Raw genomic sequence first — 23,826 nt, forward strand, 5'->3', positions numbered from 1 at the left:
TTTGAACACCGTTTATATATGTGCGTATGCGTTTGCTTCTGCGCACGAGCTCCGAGGCGCTTTACAAATTTTTTTTTTTATCTTATTTATTTTACCTTTTATTTTTTTGTTTTACACTGTCCCTTTAAAAAAAAAAAGTTTTTGAACACTTTTATTCCTATTACAAGGAAGGTAAACATCCCTTGTAATATAAATAATCAGGACAGGTCCTCTTTAATGTGAGACCTGGGGTCAAAAAGACCTCAGATTTCACATCTACCCAGTGGCGGCTGGTGCTCAAAATTTTTTGGGGGGGGGGCGCAAAAAAGAAAAATGTAATAGGTATTGCTTCGCAGCAAAAAACGCGGTAAAAAAATTGCATGACTTTGAGGTCATGGTACAGGCATGGCACAGGTGATGGTATAGGCATGGCACATGTGATGGTACAGGCATGGCACAGGTGATGGCACAGGCATGGCACAGTTGATGGTACAGGCATGGCACAGGTGATGGTACAGGCATGGCACAGGTGATGGTATAGGCATGGCACATGTGATGGTACAGGCATGGCACAGGTGATGGCGAGGGCATGGCACAGGTGATGATACAGGCATGGCACAGGTGATGGTATAGGCATGGCACAGGCATGGCAGGTGATGGTATAGGCATGGCACAGGTGATGGTATAGGCATGGCACAGGTGATGGTATAGGCATGGTACAGGCATGGCACAGGTGATGGTATAGGCATGGCACAGGTGATGGTAAAGGCATGGCACAGGTGATGGTACAGGCATGGCACAGGTGATGCTATAGGCATGGCACAGCCATGGCACAGGTGATGGTATAGGCATGGCACAGGTGTTGGTACAGGCATGGCACAGGTGATGGTATAGGCATGGCACAGGTGATGGCATAGGCATGGCACAGGTGATGGCACAGGCATGGCACAGGTGATGGCATAGGCATGGCACAGGTGATGGCACAGGTGATGGCATAGGCATGGCACAGGTGATGGCATAGGCATGGCACAGGTGATGGCACAGGTGATGGTACAGGCATGGCACAGGTGAGGGCACAGGTCGGCTTCAATTACTTACCTTCTGACGGCGGCGGGATGGCGGGATTCCGGGAACCGAGACGAGCAGCGCCGTGGACGTCCTCCTCTTCAGTCTTCTCTCTTCCGGTCCGGGCGGCGTGAAGGAGATCGGGCGGTGACGGTGCGTGACTGATGCACGCACCGGCACCGCCCCCATTGCGAGTCAGCGATGTCCTGGATGATGATTGGTCCAGGCTGGAGACTGGACCAATCACAGCCAGGATATCACAAAGGTGGGGGTGCCTCAGCACTTTTTCCTGCGCCCAGGTTACGCCCCCAGAAGGCAGCCAATCGGCGCCTCTTCTGGGTCGTAAACCCCCCCCCCCCCCCCCATAGCCACCAGGCCCAGCGCATAGGCCTGCGAACACGATTTTTTTTTTTCAAAACTTTATTTGTTCTTTTTGTCATTTTTTTTTATTTTTTTTTTAGGGGGGCGGCGCTCTGGCGCCCCCTATGCACGGGCCGCCACTGCATCTACCCCTGCCGCCCATAACAGTGATACTGCGGCGGATCCGCCGCTGGGGCCACTTTTATGTGAAAGAGGAACGCCGGCCATGTAAGAAAATACCGGGGTTATTTTTTGGCAGCTATCTGCTGCCATAACACCGGTATTTAAAGAGGTTGTAAACCCTCTCTTTGAACTTGTACCTATTGGTAAGCCTTTAATAAGGCTTACCTATAGGTACTGTAAATATCTGCTAAACTTGCTTAGGAGATATTTACTTTTAATGCAGCTGATGACGTCATCGGCACATGCGCTCTGAAGGAACAGCCGCTCGTGCTGTTCCTTCAGAGCCTTGTGCCGTGAACGGCGGCTCACACGCCCATGCAATTAGATGGCCGGAGGGCGCAAACCAGGAAGCAGGACGGGCGAACATGGTGGCCGTCCTGTCGCTGAGTGGGCGGCACTGTGGGGGCTTCATTCTAAGGTAAGTATTTCATAATGAGCTAGTATGCAATGCATACTAGCTCATTATGCCTTTGTCTCACAGGGTTTTTTTTTTTTTCCTTTTTTGGGGAGCGTTTACTTCCTCTTTAACGTCAAAGTACGTAACGTGACATAAAACTGTCCGAGAGTGGTTAAAGTCATTGTAAGTTTAGTTATTTTTTTTTTTTAAATAACAAACATGTTATTCCTACCTCCTCTGTGTAGTGGATTGGCACAGAGCAGCCCAGATCCTCCTCTTCTCAGGTCCCTCATTGCTGCTCCTGGCCCCTCCCTCCTATTGAGTGCCTCCACAGCAAGCAGCTTGCGATGGGGGTACCCGAGCCGAGCTGCAGCTCCGTGTGTCCATTCAGACATGGAGCTGCCATTCGGCTTTGCCCCTTCTCTCTCCTGATTGGCTCACTTACTTTAATTGACAATAGTGCCACGGCAGCCAATCAGGAGGGAGAGTCCTGGAAAGCCAAGACATTCGTGGACATCGCTGGACAGAGATGGGACTCAGGTAAGTATTAGGGGATGCTGGGGAGGCTACTACACACAGAAGGCGTTTTATCTTAATGCGAAGATTGCGTTAAGATAAAAATAACCGTCCTGCCTTTACAACTCCTTTAACACCATCCCTCTAATGAAGGTGTATCTAAACTCAATGACTAAACTCACATATTAATCATATATGCAGATTTAATTCAAAAATAGTAGGTCATCCTGCCATGAAGGTCCTTGCTCAGGCATTAACTCACCATGCTCAGATGCAGTTGATGGCTCCTTTAATTCCTCTTCCTCCATGGGTTACTGGACATGTCTAGGGACAACAAGTATGGGCCCTTTCACACGGCTTTCCGATCCGATCCACCTGTCAGTTTTTCAGGCAGACCTGATCGGATGCTCCATGCACCCCTATGGGGCAGCGGATGTCAACGGTGACATCTCTGCTGACACCCGCTGCTCTCCAATCCAATCCTGTCCGTGAAATCCAGATGGATTCAGATGGATGCTTCTCATGCCCCCTGCCCTGCTGATATGATGAAATTGCTGGGTTGGCTGGGGAGCTGGGAGAGGACACACAGCCTCTGCCCTACCAAAGGTAGGAACAAAATTAATAAAAATGGTCTGACATTGTAGTTACGTTCACCTCCATCCCCAAGAAGCTGCATAACAGAAAAACATTTGCCCTGGTGGGACTTTAATTGAGGTGAACAAACAAGTCACTTAGATAAAAGTTTATTAGAAAACAACATGCATAAAATACATGACCATACAGCATGCATAAAAACATGACCAATATAACACACAGGTATCATAATATTTCATATAAAACATGATGGCAGAATAATGGTACCAAGGATGCATATAAATGAATAGTATTTTGAACTCGACGCGTTTCGTGGGTCGAATGCCCACTCATCAGGAGTAATGATGCATGAGTGTTTCTATAAAATAAATATATGTCAGTATAAAATAATCTACATAGTGCTGACTAATAAGTGCGGGGACTCAATAAATATATGGCCCATGTGGGGAGATCCACACTTACGTATGATTAGGTCAAAACTATGGGTATGAAGGTAGGAGTCCTGTGCAGGGGAGTCAAAGATTAGAATGGGGAAGTGTCATGTTAGAGAGGAAAGGATGGGGGGGGGCAGACTGCAGAGGCACTTTGATGGAGGAGGCTGTGATTGCTAGTGGCACTGTAAAATAAAGGGGACTGCAATGTAAAGGGGCACTGTAATCAATACAGTGCCATTTACAGTGCAGTCCCCTTTATATCAAGGTGTCCCTTTACAGAGCAGTCTTCTTTACATGACAGTGCCCCCTTTACATCACAGCTCTTCTTTACATTACAGTGCCCCCTTTACATCACAGCTCTTCTTTACATTACAGTGCCCCCTTTACATCAAAGCTTTTCTTTACATTACAGTGCCCCCTTTACATCAAAGCTCTTCTCTTCATTACAGTGCCCCCTTTACATCACAGCTCCTCTTTACATTACAGTGCCCCCTTTACCTTGCAGCTCTTCTTTACATTACAGTGCCCCCTTTACATCACAGCTCTTCTTTACATTACAGTAAAGTCCCTGTTACAATAATGTAAAGGGGCATTGTGATGTAAAGGGGACTGCATTGTAAAGGGGGCACTGGAATGTAAAGGGCGACTGTGATGTGAAGGGGAACTGAGGACACTAAAATAAAGGGGGGAACTGTGCTATAAAGGGGGCCTAAGGGCAAACTCTGTAAATAGCCCCTTCCCCAAATCCCACACCTCCACCCCATCCCTGGTCCTTGGGAAAATGAAAACACAAAGAAGGTTCAAGCGCTAGTCCTTGATGCAGATTCCTGATAAATTGTAAACCCAGATATGGTTGTAAATGTTCATCGATTGCACCTAGGCTGCCCAATCCTTAACACGGATGGTGTTCAGAAACAGTTAAAACAAAAAGGAAGAATTGTGCACATGTAGTAAATCACTATATGAGTAATGGACCAAAATTAGTCTCAAGATAAGCCATAAAAGTTTAATAAACATAAGTCAAATAAAATAAATGAGTAAGTGATCTTCCAAACCAGTCCTGGAGCTTCCGGATCTCCTTGGGGTGCTGATGGTGAATAGGGGAATCCAATGGCATCGGGTAACCCAAGATGAAAAAAAAAGATAATCCCGAATAGTTAACCTCAGCACCACAAAGGTGAAGGCTCACTCGGTCCTGTGTGCGGCCCCTACACCAAAACCGGAGCCAATGCGACCTCCGTAGCCGGGTCCTCCGTAGGGACCGGAAGTGGCGCGTAAATGACGTCACCGGAAGTGACGACGAGGAGGTTGACAGGAAGCCGGGCTGGACTGTGGAGATGTCATGTAAGCTTCTAATAGCTTCTGGTTGCCGCAACTACATTCGCTTTACCAAGCTTTGTCAAGTTGCTGCAACTGGCAACCAGAAGCATTAAGAAGCCAAGAACGTAGGCGGGATCAGACCAAGCGGCCAATGATAACCACAATAGTAATGTGGGGGAGGAAAGAACAAAAAAAAGGAACAGGAAATACGGGATACCCAAAGCAACCCGGAAGTTATAGAAAATCCGATATGCTCCATGGACCTGTAAACAACAATAATAAATGAAGCCCAAATGGCCCCAAAATAACATGTTAATATATTATGAAAACGAATGGAGTTCCTGATGTAAAATCTAAAGGACAATATGAAAAATTAAGAAAAATTAAAAACTACATGGTCAATACCTGTACATAACATGTTTAACCGCTTGCTGACCGCCGCAAGTAGATATACTGCGGCGGTCAGCCCCGGCCAGGCAAAGTGACGTATATATACGTCACTAGCCTGTGACCAGTTTGAGCCAATAGCGGGCGGGCGCGCGCCCGCCGCGGCTCGTTCACGGAGGAGTCCGCGCGTGTGTCACACTACGATCGTCGGTAGAGTGGGAGAAAGGCGGGCGGCTTATGTAAACAAGCCGCCTGTCATTCTCCCCTGTGTAAAAATGGAGATCAGACGGTTCTACTATGTAGAACCGTTGATCTCTGTTTTTACAATAGGAGACCTGTCCCACTACAGTTAGAATCACGCCCCTAGAACACACTTAACCCCTCCCTCTCCAATACAGTTAAACCCTTCCCTGCCAGTGTCATTTTTACAGTAACAGTGCATATGTATAGCACTGATTACTGTAGTAATGTCACTGGTAACCCCAAAAGTGTCAAAAATGTCGCAGATTACTCGTTAAAAAAAAAAACACCAAAAATTACAAAAATCTTTCCCTTTGTTAGTAAACGCGATAACTTTTGCGCAAACCAATCAAAATACGCTTTTTGCGATTTTTTTTTACCAAACATATATAGCATAAAACAAATTGGCCGAAAATGTTAAAAAATTTTGATTTTTACATTTTTTTGGGGGAATTTCATATAAAAAAATGTGAAAAATATTGTTATTTTTGCAAAATTTACGCTCTTTTTTTTGTTTATAGCGCATGATCAAAAAATCGCACAGGTGATCAAATACCACCAAAAGAAAGCTCTGTTTGTGGGGAAAAAGGATGTGAAATTCGTTTAGGTACAGCGTCGCACGACCGCGCAATTGTCCGTTAAAGTCACGCAGTAAAAAATCGCAAAAAAAACCCCTGGTCGGAATGGGGGTAAAATCTTCCGGGGCTTAAGTGGTTAAATAGCACTGTACTCTTATGGGTGACTCTTCATATAAATGGATATAAAACCACTCTCTAAAATCTATAAATAATCATGTAGATATAAAATCCATATAACAATATAAAATTATGTATATACATAAATATAATGTTCATTCTAAAATTGAAAAATAAGAAATAAAATTAGCAATAAAAGGAAAGGAGGGAAGAAAATACATTGAGACACTACTCCAATATTTCTGGTATATGGATCAAACCACACTATTGACCTCCAATTCTTCATTCAAACCATTGGGCGCCAGACAATTGAATTTATAAATCCAATATACCTCTCTTTTGCACAAAAGGGAGAAGCGTTTGTTATCGGGTAAAGTACCCTTGCCTTTACCTTTCCAGTGTTTTGCAGCTGTCAGGCTGAAAGCTCCAGATGATTGCCACTATAAGAGTCTCTATGCCCTGGTTTACTCCCTGTGTGATGTCACACGGTCACAGGGGGAGAACCAGGAAGCTGTGAATGAATGCTCAGTCTCGCGAGTCTTCACAGCTGGGCCGCAGACAGCAGAGCTCGCAGACACGGCATGCTGTCACTAGGGAGATGGAACACAGAGCGTGCCGTGAATCAAAAGACGGGGAGCGCATGCGTCGGTGACGTCAACAAAAATGAAAGGACAAATTGCAAGAAAACAATACAAGTAAGGAGACTTTTACAGACAGCAATTAGTAGCTTTAAGCCCCGTACACACGTACTGATCGTCGGCCGAACGATCGGCCGTCTTTTGTCCAGGGCTGTCGTGTCTGTTGAAAACTGCAAAAGACTGCACACGAATTTTGTCGGCCAACAACAGCCGACTGCAGAAGTGATGTCATGTGATGGTTAACTTTCCTTGTCTTTTTTCTTTTCTGAGCATGCCCAGTCTTGCTAATCTGCTGTCTGTCGGCCGAAATCTGTACTGACTGGCGAACAATCGGCCGTTCTGGTGACGGCCAACAAATATTTTAAAGTCTGCACGACAGATACTGTTCGCCCGAAAATGCGCTGTCGGCTGTCGGAAGCATCATACTAACAAGCCTACAATCGGCCGATCGGTCGGCGGCCGAATATTTACGGCCGACATTCGGTACGTGTGTGTACGGGGCTTTAGTCATGAGGATTAGAATGTGCTGAAGTTGGGTTGAAGAGTTTACAACCTCTTTAAATTTCATGTGCTATGTATGTATTATTGACCTGTTTGGTATCCATGTTTTTTTTCTTTCATTTATTTTTTTAAGGCACTGCTTGTTTGTTTGTTTGTTTGTTTGTTTGTGTGGGTGTGGAGATATCTTATACAATTATTCAGCTAGAGTTAAATTGACTTTACTCCCTGAGAAGAGGAACCAATCAGAATTCATCAATTTAGATGTAAGATAATTTGTGGACCTTTAAGCCCCGTACACACGTACCGATCGTCGGCCGACGGAACGTCCTACAAATGTTCGCGGCTGGTGTGTTTGTTGTTTGTCTGTTGAAAAGTGCTCCAAACTTGCCCAGGACATTTGTCTTCCGACAGAAAATGACGTCAGTACGTTCCACGCACGTTCGCCGCTACAAAAGAGGAAGTGAGTGTTTGGCCGTGACCCTTCTGGGCATCTCGCGCTGATTTCGGTAGCATTTGTTTGGTTGACGACATTTCGCTATTTTCCGAGACATCGTTCGAGAATTTATTATGGCGACCGTGAATTCGTCCGTTGCTGTCGTTAGTGTTGGAGTTTTGGCTCTGAGACGACGTACGAGCAATAGGAAGAAGAAGCGGACCTCCTGGACGAAAAATTGGTTGCTTAACCGTGATCAATTTTCTCATATGTCCTTGCTGAGGGAGCTCCAGGAAAATAATCCTGATGACTTCAGGAATTATTTGAGGATGACGGATCCCATCTTTTACCGTCTTCTTGCCCTGGTGTCCCCCTATATTCTGAAGCAGGATACTTGTATGCGGCTTGCAATTACTCCTGAGCAAAGGTTAATTGCGACGTTGAGGTATCTTGCAACAGGGAGAAGCCTGCAGGATCTGAAGTTCACCACAGGCATCTCCCCCCAAGCACTTGGAGTCATCATCCCTGAGACCTGCTCTGCCATCATCAAGGTCTTGCAGAAGGACTATATCAAGGTATGTTTTATTTTTTACATTACATGTATTACTAGTTTCACCTGAATTATGATGTTTTTGGATGTACAGCAATTGACACAGGCCATTATTTGTAAACTACCCTCTGTCCGCATGCACATAGTAGTAAAGATGTAGATTATCTTTAACCATTTGTAAAATTACCCACTAACCACCCCACCATTCTCTCCTATGTGTCCCTAAACGCATTGCCTGTTAACAGTATTTTGAATTTGGGTCATTTTATTGCTTTCCCTCAAACAATTATTCCTTGGCCAATGTTTTAGTACCTAGTTAATGATTTATCTAAAATACATCAGTCCATCCATTCCCACCTATGATTCTGTATGTTTATGTAATGATGTTAAAACCTTCACTGACCACAAGCCCTAATTGATGTATAAATGCCCAGTTTTACTTACCCATCCCCCCACCCACATGCTAAATCTCAAAGTCAGCATATACCAAAGCTCAAGTTCAGAGGTCTTCAAACTATGGCCCACCAGTTGTTCACGAACTTCAATTTCCATCATGCCTAGTCATGTCTGTGAATGTGAGAGAATTACAAGGCCTCATGGGATGTGTAGTTCTGCAACAGCTGGAGGGCCGTAGTTTGTAAATCTCAGCTCTAGCTGGTGAGTATAATGGGCCATACACACTAGAAGATTGTCAGAACAATTTATCCTTCCGATTTACCAAAACCAAATAATATGAGGTCCAACAAACACTTTCAAATCCTATGCAATCTGGTAGGCCCTTGCACTACATAGAAAAGTTAAATCTGCACGAAAAAGTCTTCAGAGAATCTTCTAGTGTGTATGGCCCTTTACAATATAAGAACAATAGGAGGTTGAAAATAAATGTATGTAGATGTTACATCCCCATATCCAAACCTTTGCCTTCCTGTTGTATATTTTTTTAGCAAGTTGCATAAGCATTTAACAGACAACTGTGTGTGTAATTAATAATGTGATGTGCTCAAGCACTAATTTTTTTTTTTTTTTTTTTATTTTTTCCCCACAGTTTCCTTCAAACGCAGAGCAATGGCTGGAGATTTCTGATCAATTTCTGGAGAAGTGGAATTTTCCCAATTGTGGGGGTGCTATTGATGGGAAGCACGTCCGCATTGTCCCCCCTCCGAATTCCGGCACATTTTATTATAATTATAAAGGTTTTTTTAGTATAGTCATGCTAGCCATAGTTAATGCAAACTATGAGTTTATTTTTTTGGATATTGGCAAAAATGGCCGCAATTCGGATGGGGGAGTTATTGATCAGACGGAGTTCGCTCGTCGTCTAAAGAACGGCACTCTGAACCTGCCATCCAGGGAGCAAACTGTTGAGGGTATGAGCTTTGTGTTTATCGCAGATGAGGCTTTTGCGCTTGGGGAGCATCTCATGAAGCCCTACCCTCAGAGGAACCTCACCCCAGACCAAAGGATTTACAACTACCGGTTGTCCAGAGCTCGCAGAGTTGTGGAGAATGCCTTCGGGATAATGGCCAACCGGTTCCGGATATTCCTGACGTCCATAAACCTGGCACTGTACAAAGTGGATAATGTGGTCTTGTGTTGCTGCATTTTGCACAACTTCCTACGCAGGAATGCACAAAATTATGTCTTGCAGCAACTGGATACTGACCCTGCTATGCCAGGTACAAGTGGAGAGGCCCAACCTTCTAACCAAGTGGAGTCCATGACGTCAATGGAAGTTGGACGGTCAGCATTGGCATCACACAGGGCCCGTCAGATCCGCCAGGAATATCTGGACTATTTCGTGGGGAGAGGAGCTGTGTCCTGGCAGCAATCACTGTCACAAACACATTAATCTTGTTAAAGATTGGACACACAAGATAAATGTCAGAGATATATTATTTTTCAACACATTAAACAAAAATTGCAATGATTCTGTATTGTGGATTATAATCATTTGGGCACATATGCCAAACACAATTATTTGGGTTAATCATGTGTTATATATGTGTGACTTTGGAAGGGTTAATACATTCATCAGTGTGTTTCTTGACTGTAGTCTCTCACCAGCTGATCCAAAGTGATGATGGCCATGTGTTATTTTTTAGCCAGTGGTGTAAATACAAGGGCCTTCTGCACCCCACAAAATGTACACAAACCCTGTCACATTGAGAACTAGGTCACACCCAAGGTTCATCTAATGTCACCTTATATTGGTGTTCATTGTCCAGAAGTTGCCCATACTATATATTTCAGATAATACATTAGGGTATTAACAAAGTACCTACACCTGTTATGTTGTGTTCATTTATGACATCCTTCTCACTGCCCACCAATGTTAGGATATGTCAGTGTTATGTGAAACTTGATCATTGTTCATCTCAAAGTGTTATATATATACAGGTAATGGAAAGTGAACTAGAGCAACGAACAAGCAATACACTATAGATTACACTGATCTCCCTACACTGATTGCTACTGGCAATATCAATGCCATATTGAATCCTAGGACTGCTAGTACCTTGAGTGTTGAGTCACACTTATGCGATGCGGGAAGTCTGCGACTTTGCAGCCTTCCAGCATTGCATAAGGGTGACCCGCCACTTACTTTTTCCACAGGATTGTATTCCACAAGTGTTAAGCACTGTGCGATCCAATCCAGATACATCAGAAATAAAGGGTCATGTGCGACTTGTATGCGTGTTCAGTGCGAATGTAGCCATACAAAGTGTATGTCTCAATTCACACTGCACATCTGATGGCATGTAATATCGTAGCGCACTGCTCCTTTATTACATGCGATCAGATGTTCATGCGAAAATCAGCTATACAGTTTGTATGGCTCAATTCGCACTGCACTCGCACAAAAGTCGCACATGATGCATTTATTCAGCCGCATCAGGATAGGATCGCACAGTCGTTCAAACTTGTGTGCTCCGATCCTGTGTGAAATGTCAGATCGCACTGTGATATGCGTTAAAACTGGGGGTATCTTTAACATTTCATTGACACCTCCAGCAACTTGCATATGGCAGTGTCCAAAATGCTTTCATTAACATGTAAGTATGTGAATAGGACAGCCATCATACATTTAGTGCTTCTTTACACAGCTTTAGACCTCGACCCCCCAACGAAAGTCTAATAAAGAATTGAACACACATTGTTGAATGTAAAAATGTTTTAGTATCAAACATTCACAGGGTTAGGGTTAGGGTTAGGGTTAGGGTTAGGGTTAGGGTTAGGGTTAGGGTTAGGGTTAGGGTTAGGGTGTTGGAAAGTGCTTTTCCCAAACTTGGGTACACTCTTTAACATCTGAGTGTCATAAAACTGGCCTAAAATATTATATAAAAATGGGAACATCCCAATACAAACTGTAAAAAATTTTATAATAATTATTTTTAAAATTTGGCAAGCATGTCCACAAAATCACGCATCTTTCCTTGCAATGCCGTTGCAGTCTCTTTTATTTGCTCGAGGTCTGAGCAGCATTGAAGAGCCTCACGGGTCAATTTGGCCAATGTGCAAGTGTGTAATACATGATCTGGAAAATAAAATACAACGGAGTCAATGTGAATCACCTACATGAGGTCATAATATAGAAACATTTGGTGTGCAGGTAATCTTTAAATTCCTCTCGAGTTAATACCTACCCTGTTCTTATGCTCTTTTGCCCTAGGCTCTTCATCTTCCTCCTGACCTCTTCCAATGCTGTTGCTGATGATTCTGCCGGTCTCCTGAGCTTACTATATATTCATTAGGGGTGTGAACGCATGATGACGTCATTGTGAGGGCATGGTTGTAATGTATATATATTAAGATGCAGAGACCAGAGACGGGCAGAATGCACGGCAACAGCATTGGAGGAGGACAGGAGGAAGAAGAAGAGCCTAGGGCAAAAGAGCAGACAACATAAGAGCAGAAGATTGGACAGCAGAAGACTGGAGAGGAGAAGATCCAAAGAGCAGAGTGGAGAAGACCGGATGAAGATCTTTAAGAACATTTCATAAACGTCTCCTGTCGTTATTCACATACACTTCCATTTATGTGGTTAATGTGTAGGGGTACTATGTACCCCATACCCATTCACATAGTGATTGGGGTCTGGGATCTGGGGGCCACCCTTTGTTAAAGGTTGCTTCCAAAGTCCTAGGAACCCCCTGGCCGCATGACCCCCCAAAACCACCAGACAGGGTTGTGGGGATGAGGCTCTTGTCCTCCTCTACATGGGAGTAAGGTGCTTTTGGGTGTGCGGTGCAGAGGCCCCCTGGCCCAAAGCAACAAAACCCCCCCATGTTGAGGGCATGTGTCCTGCTGTGGTCCAGGGGGTGTTTGGTCCGCTTGCTCGTTCTCTTTCCTGGCCTGACAAGCTGCATGCTTGTATAAGGGTCTGGTAGGGGTTTTGGGGGTAACCCACGCTGTCTTTTTGTTGTGGGCATACCCTCAAACTCAATACCACACACAAAAGGCCTGGTTGTGAACTTGGGGGGACACCCACGGTGGGTTCTTCAATTTTTTGGTGTAGTTCCCCCTCAAAAATCTTCACAACGCAAGTGGCCCCGCAAGTCAGAGCATCCTGATCCGACTTACGGTGCGACTTCCATTCAAATAAAGAGGCTCCCATAGGGAACTAGTGTTGTAAATTGGAGGCTAAAAATAACACTGATAAAAATCATTCTGAAAAAACCTACGTGGGCACACAATTGGCTCTTGGACACTTGGTCCTGGTTCCTCCACAGTTTCTGAACTGGCTTCCATGCTGCTTGGCACGTTGCCAGGAGATCGGGCTTCTGACCTGGCTGGGGATGCCACATCCTGGCATGATGCAACATCTGCAATGTAAATTTGTAAGGGAATACAAGAATATAAGGTTAAACAATCATTGCAAATACACATATTTCTATGATCCCACTACACAAAAATCTGTGACTACCAACCTTCTTGTTGCTCTGGTGTCTGGTCACTTGTAGGCTCCACCAGGATTATTTCCGGCATAATGTCTTCATCTACATAATACAAAACATTGGCCATATCATAAAAGTCACAAGAGGTACATTTGTTAGGACATGGTGCCCTGCTTGATAGCTCTTTTAGTAACAAATATGAAGACATGTACATGGTTATCTACGAAAAATATGGTACATTAATGTTTGACAGTGCATAGGAACCAATTACCTTTAGTGGAATCTGTGCCACCTTCTGTGCCCATGTCCTCCTCTTCTTCCTCCACTGCAGATGGAGCTGCCAAACCTCTCCTCCTCCTTTCCCACTGTTTGGCACGGAGTTTACGTTTTTCTCCTATTTAAAGGTTTGAATAATAATCTGTGATTAATAGGAATGTTTGCTGAGAAGATTCGTGCAGGAAAGAACGTTCGTTGCAACACAATACATATATTTTTCACTATGGCTTCCTGACTTTTAATGTCATATACTAAAACATCAACAATAGATCGATCAAATCACGACATGACAACTAAAATGAGTAATCTAACTTTTTACATAGACATTATAATCTAGACATGTTAATACAACATACACAAAATTATAAAAAACATATTGCATGATTAAAAAAATAAAGAAAAAATAAAACTTACTTTTTTTCAAAATCCGATGGATTTGGGAAAGCTGATCCTGCTCACGGTGTTTGAGGTCAGACCATCGTTTCCTAATCTGATCTTTCGATCGCTCGACACCGAATTTTCTGACCAAACAGGCCACCACCTTGTCCATGATGCCATCTTTCCTGGCATTGGGCCGCTCGTAATTTGCCAACTTTCCATCGTAATCCATTTTTTCTAAAATGGAGACCATCTCCACCATTTCTGGCTTTGACATGGGTGTAGCCCTTGATTTTCGGGTGGCCCAATCACTTCGGCCCCCACTAATTGAGCTCCCAGATTGTTGAGACATGGTTCCTAATTAAACAATTATTATTCCACTGCCTCAGGTGTGAGTGTCGCATGTAGGCCTGATCTTCGGCACGTACACACCCCTGCACAAGCCCGCCACTGGAGGAGGAGTTGACGCCTGCGCTGTATTTAAAGGACGCCAGATCGTTCGGCCGACGATTCGCTAGCGGACATATCGAGAGTTGGAGCACGATCGAGCGGCGAATCACGACTTTTCCCCACAAACAAAGGTACGACTCTTTTAATAGAAAGTGTGTGTTTTGGGCCCTATACAGCTTTTATTAGGAATATCTTTATTATGTGCCAAAATACATGCTATTTTAATATGTTTTGTGTTGTTTTGTGTCTTGCAGGCATATACTGTCCTGCAATATGGTGGACAATTTCACCACCCACAACTTTTTAATAAGTTTTATTGATGAGTTCAGGCAACTGCCGTGTTTGTGGCAAGTGAAGTCCGCGGATTATAAAAATCGAAAACTCCGAAAACAGGCCATGGAACATTTGGTGGCCTTCTACAAGCCCGTCTATCCTGGGGCAAATTTTGAGTATATACGCAAAAAAATAAACAGTATTCGTACTGCCTACAGGCGGGAGTTAAAAAAAATAGAGGAGTCCACCCAGTCTGGAGCAGGGGCACGGAATGTACATGTACCACGGCTGTGGTACTATGATAACATGCGGTTCCTGGCAGACACCTTGGAATCCAGGCCGTCAATTTCTACACTGCCTTCTACATCGGCAGAGGGCTCAGTGTCGGTAGATCCAAGCCAGGATGAGGATTTCCTGGAGGAGAGTTTTACTCAGGTATGGCATTTCACAATATATTGTCTGCTAAAATGTAATCATGTAACAAAATTATAAGCTAAACCATAATTGACCCTTTAGGTAAACGGGCATAGCAAGGGGTTGGCATGACAGGCAACCGCCAGGGGCGCAGGCCAAGGGGGGTGGGTCACAAAAACATTGGCATTGTTTTATTGTTTATTTTAACAATCCACTCAGCCTGCACACCCCAGAACCCCCAGTTTGCAGGCGGATTCATGCAGGTGTAAAACATTGAGAGCTGCTTCATGCAGGTGTAAAACATTGAGAGCAGCTGAGCCAAAAGACCAGGAGACTGAGACTGCCTCTCACTGCATCCCCAGCACCCCTCCGGTCTTACAAACACTGCTGCATCCCCAGCACACCTCTGATCCTTAGAAACACTGCTGTAGCCTCAGCATTCCTCTGGCTCAACCTTTTTTAATACAAAACTAACAGCTCCTGCAAATGATACATCCATCCTTGCTTCCATGTCTCTGGTCTCTCACTCTGGGTCAGCAAGGCAGGTGGCTTCCTTATTCATGTTTCCCTGCACTGCTTCACCCTCAATGCCCTACATCAAGCCCTCTGCAAGTTCAGGCCCCTCTCTCTCTGCAACCCCCTCCTCTCTCTCTCACACCCCCTCTTTCTCTCCCTCTCTCTATCTCTCAACCCTCTCTTTCTTTTTCACACCTGAGACAATGATTGCCCACTAGAGAGCTCTACACTGGGCAAACAAGGGGCAAATTAGAAACTTTTAATGCCCTTTAATTTTTTTTTGGGGGGGTGGGTTACAGTTTTCCATTGATCTTGGGGGGGGGGGGGTTGTTGCCAAATACAGCTCCTCAACAAGGGCACTGGAGACCCTAGATATGCCACTGTATGTAAAGTCTGCTATTTGTTCACAATAATATAACAAACATGACTTTTTATATACACTATAACATTCTAATCAATTGTTCATTTCATCAACAGGGAAGTGTCACTGAGGAGGAGCCAGGTTGCAGCCAGGAGCCTGGGGAGCCTGTGGAGCCTGAGGAGCCTGCGGAACTCTTTCCACCACCACCTCCTCCTGCCAAACGGAGGCAAAAGAGGAAACACATAGACGACATCACAGATGAATTCATACAGGAGGCCACCATAGCCCTCCGTAGGAAACCGGAGGCAAATGAGTCCTTCGGGAATATGACTGCCAAAATCCTGGATAAGGTGGACCTCAGGCAGTGTCAGTATGCCAGAAAAATTATTCTGGATGTGCTGCAAAACGCTGAAAACGGCATACTTAATGAGCACAGCCATGCATGCCAGGAGCACCCGTGCCCTCCACCTCCACCTCCACCTCCACCTCCACAACACCCACCACCTCGCCAAATGCCACATGGCCAGTGGCAATATGGCCAGCAGGATCCAAACCTGCCCTCATGGCAACCTGATTATAGCTATCACCAACTTTAATTTTTGTAACCCCCTATTATTTACTTTACCCCTGTTTGCCAGTTTCTAGTTTAATTTTGTCCAAATGGACCTTTTTTATGTTTAGTTTATTATACGGAAAGTATTGATGTTTGCTTTTTTTTTTTTTTGCTGAGATCCAAAAAATAAAGAAAATTGAAAATAAAAAATGGCCTATCTGAATTTGTTAACATGTTTAATATTGTGCATAACCTGAAAAATATGTTTTAGACATTAATTCATAAAAGAATAAAGGGTCATATCAATAGTTAGATCTTTGGTGTGAAAATACAAAAATAATGGTGAAGAGTTCAAATTATTTAATTCTAAAATTTGATAGAACAGATAGAATAGACAAACATTATCTTCATCATAACAGAACACATGCCTTTTTATTAGAAAAGTATGGCATTATGAGCAGCATCTTCCTTCTTCTCACATTTATCAAGATGAGCATGTGCTCCGCATTTCACCTATTTCTTGGACTTCCGCGAGCCGAAAGTTCTTTCTGAATAAAATGTTGAGTTTACTAGAGAAAATTCTTCCGGGAACTCATTTGGTTTGATCATGCGTGTTGGGATTTGTAGCTGTGTGTCGGCAGAATTGCGTACTGACAGGCGAACAATCGTCCGTTCTGGTGTCGGCATACAAATATTTTCATGTTTGCAAGAAAGACTTTTGTCCGCGGATTGTGCGCAGACATCTGTCGGAGGCACCATACTAACACGCGTACAATCGGCAGATCCTTCGTCCACCGACGTTTGTATGCCGACGATCGGTACGTGTGTACGGGCCTTAAGGGCTCAAAATGTATGTTTATTTAAATTCAGGTTTTTATATGAAACTACTGTAGATATTAGGTTAGTGTAGCCCCTACTTTGCATATTTGTCTTTTCTACCATATCAGGAAATAAAATGCCCAGAAGCAAGGTTGTCTAGAGATTTGGAATTTATTTCCAATGTAAAATTTAGTAAAACCTATGCTGCCAATAGCAGGTAGTTGAACTTTCTGTGAGATGTTCACACATTTATGGTGTGATCTTCTACCCTCCTAAAAATAACCACAATTTTGTAGCATAGAAGAATGTTTTCTCACCTCTATATAGTCAATGTAGACCTGTAATACAAGTGAAAGTAGGATGAATTAAGTTGTTCAGTACCAAGCAAAATATAAGTTTCCCCCCCTTTGAAACAATAACATTATTTAATAACTAGGGATGAGTGAATCTGCTTGTGTTCCTTTCACAAACCATATTGAAGTCTATGGAGGGGGGGGGGGATATTGCAAATAGTCATGTTATTGTCAAAAAAAGTTAGGGGTTCTAAGGGGGATATTTAACAAACAATTTTTTACAGCAAGGCCAATTCTTGCTCTCATCATCTCTAGAAGGTTACCGGTAAAGGCACCATCAACACCCAAAGACCAATTTTTCCGCAACTGTGGGCATGTGAGACTTTTTCTAATTCCCAGATGAACCCTCTGCACACTGCTATACAGTAAACCCCCCTCCATTGCGGGGGTTACGTTCCGGACCCAGCCGCGAAAAGTGAAATTCCGCGAAATAGAAAAACCCTATTAAAATGCATTGTAGGCATGATTTTTTTACTGTCCCTGTACGTGTAGAAGCATTTTAAGGTCTTTAAACACACTTTTAAAACAATAGAAACTCATTTAAACACATAAAAGATACTTAGAGACAGAGCAAGAGCTATGAAAAACACAAAAATCTTTCATTTTTAATGATTTATATAGTAAAATAACATTACAAAAAAAAACGCGAATTACCGGGACCGCAAAAACTGAACCGCGATGTAGCGGGGGATTACTGTATACCCTTTCTGACAAACTTTACACAAAAACACAAAATAACTTTTTGTTCATGTACATTGCAATATATGATTAAGCTGGCCAACTGCATCAAATTAATCCCTCTCTGTCCAGTCCCTACTCTACCCTGCATTATACATATCCCCCAGTGGATAAAGTGCTAATATGGGGCATATAAACACATGTTGAAGGAGAGCTACAGGTTCAGTTCTGGTTACTGACAAGCACTGCAATAGAAGTAAAATATATCTGTGCTGAAACCCCAATAGCTTATACATATATATATCAAAAAAAGGAAAGAAAAAAAAAAGTGCGCTATAAAATTTTTTAGAAAAGCAGCAGCTCAAAAGTGAGATAGACACAAAGGCAAACAATACTAAAAAATGGAGTTGCACTTTTACATATATACAATTGAAATCATAAATAGTATACCAATGAGAAATTGTGCAATAAGGACAATTAAACAGTGTTAATGAAAAAGAAGAAAAATGAGTCCTTCCACATCGGCGATATGACACCAGTGCAAAAATATTTAACAAAGTAGTGTCCAAACAAGGTATTGCAGTTAGATCTTCTACATGATATTAACACCTTCCACCACCCAGAATGTGATGTGACCTCCACCAAAGCAAAAACGCCTGCTTACCAGATTATCTGGACTTCTTGCAAAAAGGTCAGTAGTGCTTGTGGCCTGGGCCTTGTTTTTCTAAAGGGGATAAATGATAAATGAATAGGTCTGGCTTGAAACCCATGCAGCAAATGGTCCAACTTCAAAGTATCTCGTGGAGTGACAATCCCCAAAAATATTATAGAAAACTCACCACAAACTTTATTCACTTGTAAAACAAATTGCACTTACAATGGTGCGGCATGTAACCGCATAAAAACAGCATAGCTCGCCCGTCCTTCCGGGATCACGGTAGTGTGGTGAGGTCAACATGTTGCTAGATTCAACGCGTTTCAGCACATTCTGACGTCGTCCTGGAGCGCTACCTTCTTGAGCTGCAGAGGCAGCAGCCAGTAGTGTACACATGCCATTAATGTGATGTTTACCTTTGCAGTCGTGGCAGGAATTGTACCCCTTGACACTTTTGGCAGGTGTAGCACCCATTAATCATGACTCATTAAAGTGAACGGGGGTGCTTGTACAGGGTTCATGGGGTTAAAGCAGGCAAATAGGACATGATAAACCTGTCAAATGAACTCTGAAGAGCGTCCTGAACATATATTGCTCTTGAACCTGTGAATAAAGCTTAATGGTGACACTAAGGCTAATTTAGTGGTGATTGGGGACACTGTGCTGCTGTATTGGCGCTGTACCTGTGTGATCAACTGTGTCAAATGCCATATATACATGTCCTCCCAGATTGGCGCTGCAACCGTCTGGCCATTTTAATGCAGTGCCTGGACAGGAAGTTGTTAAAATGCTTAAAAGAAAAAATTTGAAAAGTGTGCGCCGCCTTCCATTGCATTTTTATGCACATTGACATGTTTTTAAGCACACTTAATTGCTTTGCATGTTATTTCCTCTGATATTACATTCTTTTTATGTTTGTGGATTGAGAAAAAGGTTGAAGAACAAAATAGAAGAGACTACGACAAACACATTTTTGTTTTGGAAAGGTGTCGCAAATGGGATGTCTAGTGTAACAGCCCTAATCGTGATTGTGCGATCTACAGTACATTGAGGAGGAGGAGGCGGATGAGGAGATTGGGGTAAGCCAAACAGTGCTATTGAGAGCATCCATTTCACACACATTGTGAGAGTAAAGGGCAATTTTGGGGGTTATACCAGGATTTATTGTGTCACTCATCTGTTTCTATAAACCCTTCCACTGAGACACCGCACTAGTAGGCTTTCCACTGGACACTCTCTACTTCCCCTCTACGATGGCTGTCATGGTGGTCCTTGTAAGGGATGAAATAATAAAAAGCTTCCATTTTTCTCAAAAGACTTGTGTAGCATTGGTGTACATTTACATGCATTTATGTGTGTGTTACATTGCATTACAATGCATACAGTACATATAGCATTTTAATGCACTGCACATGACATCAGCTTTATTTTGTGAACAGGAAACATAGAAAACAATAGTTTTCTGTGTGTCCTTGCAGTGACTTGCATTCCTCCTGTGCTGTAAAACGTAGGTCACTGCAGTATGTGTAAACAGGGCCTCACTGTCAGCAACTTGGTTTAATACAGCAGCTTACCTAAAATACCTGATCTCGAGTAAAAAATGTTTTTCTAGACCTGAAATGAGATGCATTGATGTTTATGGGACATTGCACACAGCAGAGTAAAGATCGGTAATACAGTGTTAAGTATTCAGCAGCAAAACAAATATAGAAATTTTACATTTGAGTGCAGCATGTTTAATGTTTACACAAGTATAACTGAGAAAAAGTAAGTATATTGCAATACTGGCAATGAAGATGAAATTTACTCATCTATATGCTTGCCAGGGTGGATAAAAATCGATGATTTTTAAAAAATAAAAAAAAAAATCATATTTTTTTTACATTTAAATTGGGTTTTTAGGATTTAAATCTGATTTTTTTTTATTTTTTTTAAGCTAATTTATTTTATTAAAATGCTTTTGGAGTAAAAATCTATCTAAAGATAGTTTTCTATTAAAGATACATTAATAATTTAGTTTATTGGTGCATGGTTATCCACTTGCCGACCAGCCACCGCAGATATACAGCGGCAGGCCAGCAGGTTCCAGCGAATCGCCGTATCTGTACGGCGCTTCCTGGGACCGGTCGTGGGGACTGGACACCTGCGATCGCTCCCCGTGGAGAGAACGGCGGTCTGCTATATTGTAAACACAGCAGACCGGTGTTCTCTCAGCAATCATCACAGGGCTCCATTGTTCCTCCTATTTAGGAACACAGCTCCCTGTGTTGATTCCAAAAGCCCATCCCTCTACAGTTAGAAAACACCCCCCAGGCATATATTTAACCCTTTGATCGCCCCTGGGTTAACCCCTTCCCTGCCAGTGTCATTAGTACAGTAACAGTGCACATTTGTAGCACTGAATACTGTAGTAATGTCACTGGTCCCTCCCAAAAGTGTCAAAAATCTCAGTTAGGGGTCCAGTCTGTCCGCCTCAATGTCGCAGTCCCTCTAAAAATCGCTGATCGCTGCCATTACTAGTAGAAATAAAAATAAATAATAATATTATTATTATATTATAATATAATATTATTAATAATTACATAAATAGTTCCCCTAGATTGTAGACGCGATCATTTTTGTGCAATCCAATCAAAATAGGCTTATTGGTATTTTTTTTACCAAAAATATGTAGCAGAATACAAAATTGGCCTAAAATGATGAAAAATTTAGATTTTTAATATTTTTTTATTGGGAATGTTATATAGCAGAAAGTGAAAAATATTGTTTTTTTTTTTTTTTTTTCAGAATTGTCGCCATTTTTTTTGCTTAAAGCACAAAAAATAAAGATCGCAGAGGTGATTAAATAGCACCAAAAGTATCGCCTTACCTGATATTAGGAAGTACCATCAAGCCGTTCACCTAGGTAGAGTGGTAGACTGGGGTTGCCACTTTAACGCCAAAATCTCAGTTCAGATAGAGCAAGCACAGACCCCTGTGGCGTTGAGTAGGACCCCCTGGATGTGGAAGGAATGCCCTTTGGCGTTGAAGACACATCCTCTGATAGGCGCGACACTGAGATCGTGTGAGGCAACTCGATTAAAACAGAGGTTATTCTCAAGGGACTCCCCACTCTACCCAATCTTAGGTAACCCTAAATTTGAGCCAGGACTATCTTCTAGTCGCTTTATGAAGCTGCGCAGAACTGGTCTCTTCCAGGTAACACACTTTCTGATAGAGGATAGATGGCCTACGCTATTAGAACTGACAGAATCACAGGGTCTATACACTCTAGCGGTATGGCAGGCTTTACAATTGCGTCACTTTCTAGGTTCGCTCTCACCTCCAAGTACTTATAACAGACCGCTTACGGAGTTTGAGGAATACTGTTCTAGTCAAGGCCAGAAGAAGGGCACTTTGTCATATATGTATGACCTATTGGTTACTCCTCAGACTCAACCGGCTTTACCCTGGATTCGTAAGTGGTAGATTGAGATGAGTAGAACATTCTCACCAGACCAAATTAATAAGATGCTTGCACTAACATTTAAGTCCTCCAGATGTACTAAATTGCAGGAAACAAGTTATAAGATTATGTCAAGGTGGTATTATACTCCAGCTAAACTGCACAAATGCTACCCGGAAGTGTCAGAGGCTTGCTGGCGTTGTAACAGTGCAGAGGGAACTATGCTCCATATTTTTTGGGCTTGCCCCCGACTAATACATTTTTGGTCGGAAGTCCGTAGGATTATTCAGAAATTTACTTTACATATAATCCCAAATGATCCTGCTTTCTTTTTATTGAATATGTCGGATCTTCCGATGTCAGTATTTCAAAAAGGCATTATTGGCCATCTTCTTAGCGCAGCTAGGACTTGCATACCCTCAAAATGGAAGCAAAGTATACCCCCTACGGTTCCAAGTTGGATACTTAAAGTGGAAGCAATCAGGAGGATGGAGGAGTTAGTATGGGTATCTAAATACAAGCAGGAGAAATTCACCTCATTATGGGGAGGTTGGGATGGATTTGTGACATCTGAGGAAGGAGCCTCACTATTGGGTAGTCGGTAGAGTGTGGTGTTCAGTTGATGGACTGGTCCCCTCCATGGTGATCACAGTGTTGGATTTTAGGGGTATGAGGGGGTTTTTACTCACCCTTGTTTTTTTTTTTTTTTTTTTTCCTTTCTTCACAGGTAAGGGGGGGGAGGGTGGTTTATAGCAGATATGATATAACATGTTTTTTCTAGTTGTAGACATATAAGATTAGGAAGATGTTGATAATTGTATCTGTGTTGCCGAAATGTGCCTTTTTTTTTCTCTCGCTCTTTCGGGTGATATTTTGTAACACATTGTTTGTAATTTTCAGCAACGATAAAATAAAAAAAGATTTAAATTAAAAAAAAAATAGCACCAAAAGAAAGCTCTATTTGTGGGGAAAAAAATGACATTCATTTTATTTGGGTACAGTGTCTACGTAATTGTCAGTTAAAGTAACGCAGTGCCGAATCGCAAAAAATGGCCTGGTCAAAATGGCCTGGAAGTGGTTATGTAGCATGAGTCTTTATATTCTGCAATATTTACATTTTTGGTAAACTCATTCAATAAAACCAAGCTCTATAAGTGGAGATAACATGCGCTGCATTGATACATTCACACAATTTCAAAGTAACCATGCGATAAAACAAATTTCAGAAATATTCCTTTATTCCATTGTTTTGCAAATCTATGTACACTACAAACTGTATGATTGTTTGAAGAGAAATGCATCTGTTTTCAGTTTAAGTTCTTTTCAAAGATATTTTGTTTATGCACTTCAGTTAATAAACATTGATGTTTATGCAAATACGAGAATATGTAATATAATGTTATTGTTTTAATGAAATAAAAGAATTTGAGTAGTTCTCCAACTATTAACCTAGTAACCTAAAATCGGT

This window comes from Pelophylax lessonae (assembly GCF_965119305.1).
Source record: "Pelophylax lessonae genome assembly, chromosome: 11".
Classification (NCBI taxonomy): domain Eukaryota; kingdom Metazoa; phylum Chordata; class Amphibia; order Anura; family Ranidae; genus Pelophylax; species Pelophylax lessonae.